Source organism: Lotus japonicus, chromosome 6 (genome assembly GCF_012489685.1).
Source record: "Lotus japonicus ecotype B-129 chromosome 6, LjGifu_v1.2".
In the NCBI taxonomy this organism is placed as follows: domain Eukaryota; kingdom Viridiplantae; phylum Streptophyta; class Magnoliopsida; order Fabales; family Fabaceae; genus Lotus; species Lotus japonicus.
In genome coordinates, this window is record NC_080046.1 from 24531835 (window position 1) to 24539635 (window position 7801).

The window sequence follows — 7801 nt, forward strand, 5'->3', positions numbered from 1 at the left end:
GTTTGGGCGGTCGGCCTGCTGCCAGACGTTCAACAGATGATTCAAGAAGGTTCGTCGTTCGGGGAGGACCCGGAGCGAAATGACTACTACTGAGCCTTCGACGTGGACCCGGACTTCATGGAAGATCAGATGAGGGTCGAAGATAGTGGTGTAGGATATGGGTGGTTAGAGTTACTGATTTTGGTTGTCATGGTCATAGCTCTGATTCATCAGTTGTATTTTGGGGCAGGGTAGGTTCCCGACTATTAGCTTTTTGTGTGATTCCCTTCCATGAGGATCACAGGGAGTTTGTCGGACGTAGGAAGTCTTTTGAGGCCGTTTTGGGCCGACTTACTTTCGTTGGAGGACTGTACTCAGAATACTTAACCTTTGTTTTAGTTTGTACATATTTGGCCACGGGCACTACCTTTCCGTCACTGGAGGTCACTCGTGACGATGTTTAGTTGCAGCGAGGGCTGTGCTTGTATTGTATATTAATCGCTGTTAATCGCGATTGGGTTGAGTCTTTATTTCGACAAGTCTTTTTATTTAAACAAAACAAAAAAAAAATACCTGCTTTTTTCCGCTTTATTTTATTTTGAGTTACTAAAGTGACGCCACCGAAATCGGGGTGTTACATTGTGGTATCAGAGCTTAGTCGAGTCTTTTGGGAGCCGTGGGAAATAGGTCTTCTGTGCTAGGTTGTGTGACTCTGCAAAGAGTAAAAATTGATTGTCTGCCAAGCGATTTTTCGCTTAGAATTGATTGAAGTTAGTACTTAATCATATTGTATAGTTATGCTAGATGCTATCTTATGGTTAGTACTAACTGTTTGTTTAACTAAACAGAACATGGAGAACATGAACCAACTCGCTGGGGCAATGACTGCTATGGCCCAGGCAATGACAAATCAAACTGCGGAGAACGCTCAGTTGCGTGCTGACAAAGCTGAACGTGAGCGACATAAGCGGGAGAGGGAGGTAGCCCTGGACCAGAATAGGGGATTGAATGATTTTAGAAGGCAGGATCCACCCAAGTTCACAGGTGGGACTGACCCGGACAATGCGGATCTATGGATCCAAGAGATTGAGAAGATTTTCGAAGTACTACAGACTAGTGAAGGGGCCAAGGTGGGCCTGGCAACTTATCTGCTGCTGGGCGATGCTGAGTACTGGTGGAGGGGTACCAGAGGAATGATGGAAGCAAATAATGTGGAAGTGAACTGGGCTTCATTTCGTGCTGCTTTTCTGGAGAAGTATTTTCCAGATAGTGCTCGTGACGAGCGTGAGGCACAGTTTCTGACTCTTCGTCAGGGTAGCATGTCCATTCCGGAATATGCTGCTAAGCTGGAATCGTTGGCCAAACACTTTCGATTCTTCCGCAATGGGGTTGATGAACCCTACATGTGCAAACGCTTTGTGAATGGGCTGAGGCCTGACATTGAGGACTCAGTGAAACCGTTGGGAATCATGCGCTTCCAGTCCTTGGTTGAGAAAGCCACAGAAGTGGAGTTAATGAAGAACAAGAGGTTGAATCGTGCTGGAACTGGAGGACCAGTAAGGTCAGGTCCTCAGAACTATAAAGGAAGAGGTAAATTCCAACAGAAGAAGCCGTATCAACGCCCTTTGAGGGAAGGTTTTACCTCGGGGCAGTATAAGCCCATAAATGCTACCGGAGGAACAGGAAACAAGACTTCGGGCCAAGGAGTAACGTGTTACAGGTGCAAGAAGGTGGGGCACTACTCTAACAAGTGTCCAGACGGGGGACCTCTATGTTTCAATTGCAACCGTCCGGGGCATCAAGCCAAGGATTGCAATGTAACCAGGGTTGAGCCATCTGTGCCTACGGTGAGAGGAAGACATCCTGCTGCACGGGGAGGAGTCTATGTCTCGTGCGGCGAGGGAGCTGGTAGACTAGTCAGAGGAGAGCACACGAACGATGGTAACCTTCTAACTATTCCTTCTCATTCTAGGATAACATGCTTTATTACTCTCGTAGAACGTGCAACACACCTAACTTGCCTTTACTGTCAAGCTTTGACTTTATAGTTATTACGCCTAATAATACTTTATTTGACCGTTGCTCGTGTTTAAACTATAGAAGTTACACGAGGTTTAGAATAACACGTTAAGCCTAGAAAGTAGTCTTGCACCGATGCGTTTAACAAAGGAGCTAGAAGTTGAAGAATGAATCTCCGAGAGATTCCGTATGGATAGTATACGTATGGTGTCGAGAGTGTGTAGTTCCGTAGCGGCATCATTGAGGATTTAATATCAGGGTAATTGTGACTACTGGATGATAGGAACTCATTGACTGTTCCAGTGGGTTTTTCTAAATCTTCACCTTCGATGTATTAGGCCTGATCAACTTAATATTGAGGGGGTGATATTCGGAATCAGAACTGGCAATGGACTTTGATAGATGGATTGGTAAGGTTGATTTGATTGGATCGAGGATTAGTTGACTTGGGAGGTAAAGTTCGTGTGAAGTATTTGTTTGCTTGCGAAGGAGTTATAGTTTTAAGAAAAGGATATTCATTTAAGAAGTATTGAAGAATTAAAGGACATTTGAGGTCCAAACTTGGTGAAAGTTTAGGTTTAAGTCTATAATTCTTGCCTTAAGTGTTTAGGACTCAAAGTTTGTCAGGTCTTGAAACGAGAGACTAAGTATCGGATTGATTGGAGGACGATCTAGTTACAGAAATAAAGAGTTAGTATTAAGATGAATACTTGAGGTTGTTATATGTGGACAAATTTCTTAGAGTCTAAGAGTGAATGGGACTTTGTTATGAAGTCCGATGTTGCATGCTGGGGTTAGCAAGTGATTTTCACTAAGTTGAATGAGGGTCTTAGGGTTAAGATTGACCTTGGGAGGTGAAAATCATGTACGAATAAGATATTTAGTGGTGTTAGCATTAACGATTGTAGTTAAACCTCAGAATGTTGAGGGATCGGATGATAAAATGACTAGTTAAGTTTCCCGAGGTACAGTTATGATTTGATCTTCTAGGGAATAAGTTCGGATTTGGGGGAAGTGTTAAGGATTTTAGGTAATTGTAAAGTGGGTTGTGAATAAGTGAAGGTTGGTTTTATGGTTCGGGTAAGGGAAGTCTCGAAAAAGGGGAGATGACAATGATGGATTGTAAGATATTGATATGATGATTAGCTTATAAGTTGTTGATGAACGGATGTTAAAAGGGATTGGGTCTAGCGATGCACAAGGTATCAAGACTTGAGTCGAGTTTTAATTTGAATGATGACTAAGTAGAAGATTGATTTCATGGTGCGAATGAGGATAGTTACGAAGTTGGAATCGACGTTAATGGACTAGTAGATTCCAAGGGAATAGTTCGTCTATGAGTTATAGAGCGATCGAGTTAAGTTTTGAATCATGAGTGGAGGTCACAAAAGCAAGTTGAGCATTCACCCTGGAAGGAAAAAGATGTATCAGGACTTGAAGGTGAATTTTTGGTGGCCAGGGATGAAGAGACAAGTGGCAGGATATGTAGCTGCATGTTTAATCTGTCAGAAGGCGAAGGTGGAACATCAGAAATCTTCAGGTATGCTACAGAGCTTGGATGTACCTCAATGGAAATGGGATAGCATATCGATGGATTTTGTCGTGGCGTTGCCAAGAACTCAAAAAGGATATGATTCGATTTGGGTAGTCGTGGATCGATTGACTAAGTCGGCTCATTTCATACCTGTGAGGACCACGTACAACGTGGAGAAGCTATCAGAGATATATATAGCTGAGATTGTGCGACTTCATGGAGTGCCAATAAGTATCGTTTCCGATAGAGACCCGAAGTTTACTTCACATTTGTGGGGAGCTATTCATAATGCTTTGGGAACGAGGCTGAGATTAAGTTCTGCTTATCATCCACAGACTGATGGGCAAACTGAGAGAGAACTATCCAATCATTGGAGGATTTGCTACGAGCTTGCGTGTTAGGCAACAAGGGCAGTTGGGATACCCTAATGCCACTGATTGAGTTCACATACAACAACAGTTTTCATACGACTATAGGCATGGCACCGTATGAGGCATTGTATGGCCGCAAGTGTAGAACACCTTTATGTTGGTATCAAGATGGAGAGAATTTGTTAGTAGGACCGGAACTTCTGCAACAGACAACTGAGAAGATTAAACAGATCAGGGAGAAGATGAAGGCTTCTCAGAGTAGACAGAAGAGCTATGCAGATCAAAGGCGCAGAACCCTGGAATTCGAAGAAGGAGATCATGTGTTTCTGCGAGTTACCCAGACTACAGGAGTTGGTCGAGCAATCAAGTCAAGAAAGCTGACGCCAAAGTTCATTGGACCTTATCAGATTACTCGTCGTGTAGGACCGGTAGCTTATCAGATCGCATTACCGCCTTTTCTATCAAACGTTCACGATGTATTCCATGTGTCACAACTGCGGAAGTATATTGCTGATCCGACGCACGTCATCGAGCTGGATGACATTGAGTTGAAGGATAACTTGTCTTTCGAGACACCGCCAATCAGCATTGGTGACACAAGGGTAAAGCAGTTGAGGGGTAAAGAGATCGAGTTAGTGAAGGTTATTTGGAACAAGGACACCGGCGATGCAACGTGGGAGCTGAAGGAAAAGATCAAGGAACAGTATCCAGAACTTTTTACTGACCCTTAAGTTTCGAGGTCGAAACTTTCTTTTTGGAGGGTAGTAATGTAAGGCCCAAGTTTTAACGCTTTGGATAAGTGAATAAAATAAAAAAGTTATTTGATTAAGATAAATTTGGGAAGGAAAGAGGTTCAGGAAAAGTCCAAGAATGTATCGAAAAACCGAAAGAGTTATAGCACGACTAACATACGCTTAATCCTAGGTCAAAGGTATTAGTGAATAGTTAATTTACGTTTTAGGACACGATGGAAACTAATTCCAAAAATCCTCAGAGAAATGTTAGAACTTCTCTTTTCCGTCCTTAAACAACCATTTCGATGCGAAATCCTGGAAAGTACGAACGTCAAATTCCAATTCTCGGAAGTTTGCCGAAACGGAATCCCTGATAGTTCGAGAAAACCTAAGATCGACAGACGATGAAGACTTTTTCTATTCGGAGCTGCAAAAGAAGATTCCACCCGCGTTCTCCTATTTCTCTCGTCAATTCTGATCTTTCTTCAGAAGGAAGTTTTCTCATCCGACGATCACTGCAAAAAGTAGTTTTTCGGGATAAACCGACTTACACCGACTTATGCCGATCTTGGATCTTCTGGTTTAATTCCAAGAATCCTATTTTGAGTTCTGGAATTCTGTCGCCAGAACCTATCTTAGAATTTACAGAGGAATGCACAGGAAAAATCGGAATCGCGAAATAATCATTTTCCCGCGTTTTCCATTTCCTATATATACTTTGAAAAATAGAAAAAAACAAAAAAAAACCATCACCTGCACCCATTTTGGCCGTGGCTTTCAAGGAGGAAGGAGGAGAAGAAGAGTTTTTCCGTTTCTTGCCCGTTTGCTTCACCGATCGTCACTAATCGAAGACCTCGAGGTAGGTAATCTATACTCTCCTTCGAATCGTCGTTTCTGTCCATTTCTCCTGCGACTTTCTGAGTTCAAAATTTTGAGGTTTTTGAAAAACTGTTCAAATCAGTTGATTTCAGCGTCTAAACTTCTTCCCTGCATGCTCCTGAGCGTGTTCTGCGGATTAGATTTTGTCAAATGTCGACGAAATGCCGCCGGAATCAATTTCTACCCTAAATACCCATTTTTCGGCAAAGTCGCAACCTTTACGCTCTAATCTATCGACTTGGCTTAGTGCTAGTAGGATTTGTCGTCATAAACGTCGTTGTGGACGTCCCCATCCAATTTGTTTTTCAAAAATTCAGTTTTGAAATTCTGAGCTAAAAATATTGACCAAAATACCCCTGCGACAGTTTTAACCCGATAATTTTTCTGAGAGTTTCCCTGGCCTAGATATCGCCTAAGAATACCTAGGAATTGATTTAGATCGAAGAAAAAGTTCGAAAACCCTATTTTCCATAGTGGCCGAAACCTATTTGCTTGGGTACCGTGTCCAAAAATAATTTTTGGGTCTCTATGACCTGAGCCATTGCGTAGCTCTTTCAATTGTCGAAATTTTGGCGCCGGTTTCGTGTCATTCCGAGTTCTGTAGCTCGAGTTATGCACGTTTTAGCGAATAAAGTGTTTTTGCACAAAACTTGAATCGAGTCAAAACTCATCCATTCGGGGAAAGCCCTTTCATTCGTGCCTAAGTGTTGTACTCTGAAGTTTCTTGAGCTTTGTCTAACTCTAGTTAGTATTGTTTCGATTATGTCGACTTAATTTGATTGATTTCTGCTTTGTTTGCTCTAAGGTTCGTTTGTGGAAACCTTGGGCTTGACTGAACAAGCTTGTGAGCGAGACCTGCACCGCGAGACTAGAACAACTCGAGGTTAGGGCAACTTACTTACTAGCTATCTCCTTGTAGGCGTCGATCAATTCGACTGGGTTATTGTGTTGATATTGAATATTGCTTGGATATTGTTTATCGCTTTATGGAAAAATGTTTTCTGAGAGGCTTCGGCCGTTTGCTGGTTAATCTAGGATGTGTTGGAATATGCTGTTTATGCTTATTGATTGCGCTGGTTTAGTTATGCTATTCCACTTATATCTGTGATACTGATGAGTGAGGATAACGGGCAAGTCATGCCGAATTTTATGAGATTTTTGAGAGAGTTCGAAAGGACGAACGGAGTTCGGACCTTGTTATGTTTTAATGGATCGAGACCTTCTCAAGGAATTGTTTGGGATTATGGGATCCCTGAAACTTATAGGAAGTATTATAAGATTAAAAGAAACCTATTTTCTCAAGGAAAACTCATAAGACATTAATCAATCTCTAAAACCATTGAATAATGGTAACAACCTTAGATAAGAGCTTGGAGCTTGAATATTAGTTTGAAAGATGAGAAGGGTCGCCGAGTCCAAGTTTAGAAGAAACTTACAAGTTTCCGAGTATGTTGATACTCTTTTGCTCGATGAGCAGTTTATTGTTTGACTATCTAAAGTTTAGCCGGAAATTATAAGTTTCCAAGTACTTCGGTACTCTTCGCTCGATGAGCAGTTTATTGTTTGGCTATCTAAAGTTTAGCCGGGAACTATGAGTTCCAAGTTCATTCTTTCTTCTTTTGATTAATTCATTTTGTCGCATAATCGACATTATCTTCGGCTTAACGGGCGCGAATCCTTATGTTCAACCCGACGGGTTGGACCGATTCGGCAATAATCGTTTGACACGCGTGAATCCTTATATTCAATCCGAGGGATTGGATCGATTCGGCGGTAGTCACTCGGGCACGCGTGAATCCTTATATTCAATCCGATGGATTGGATCGATTCAGCCATCGCCATATAAACTCGCGTGAGTCCGTGAGTTCAATCCGAGGGATTGGACCGATTCAGCGATAATCTTTCGACACGCGCGGATCCTTATATTCAATCCGAGGGATTGGATCGATTCGGCGATAGTCATTAGACGCGCGCAACGTCCGTATGTTCGACTCTAATGAGAGAACCGACTTGGCGTTGTCATTTACTGCGTGTGCGAGTCCTTGTGTTCGACCCAATGGGTTGGATCGACTTGACATGCCTATTTTTGGGATCAACGTTTGAATTGACATTGCATGCATACATGCACCCAATATGGAATTGTTGAGATAATGCTTATTGTATTGTTGAGATATTATTCATTGAATTGTTATTAGAGCCTTGATAACATGCTAAGTATATACCTTAGGGTAGGCAATACAGAACATATAAATATATATATACAACATATATATATACATACCCCC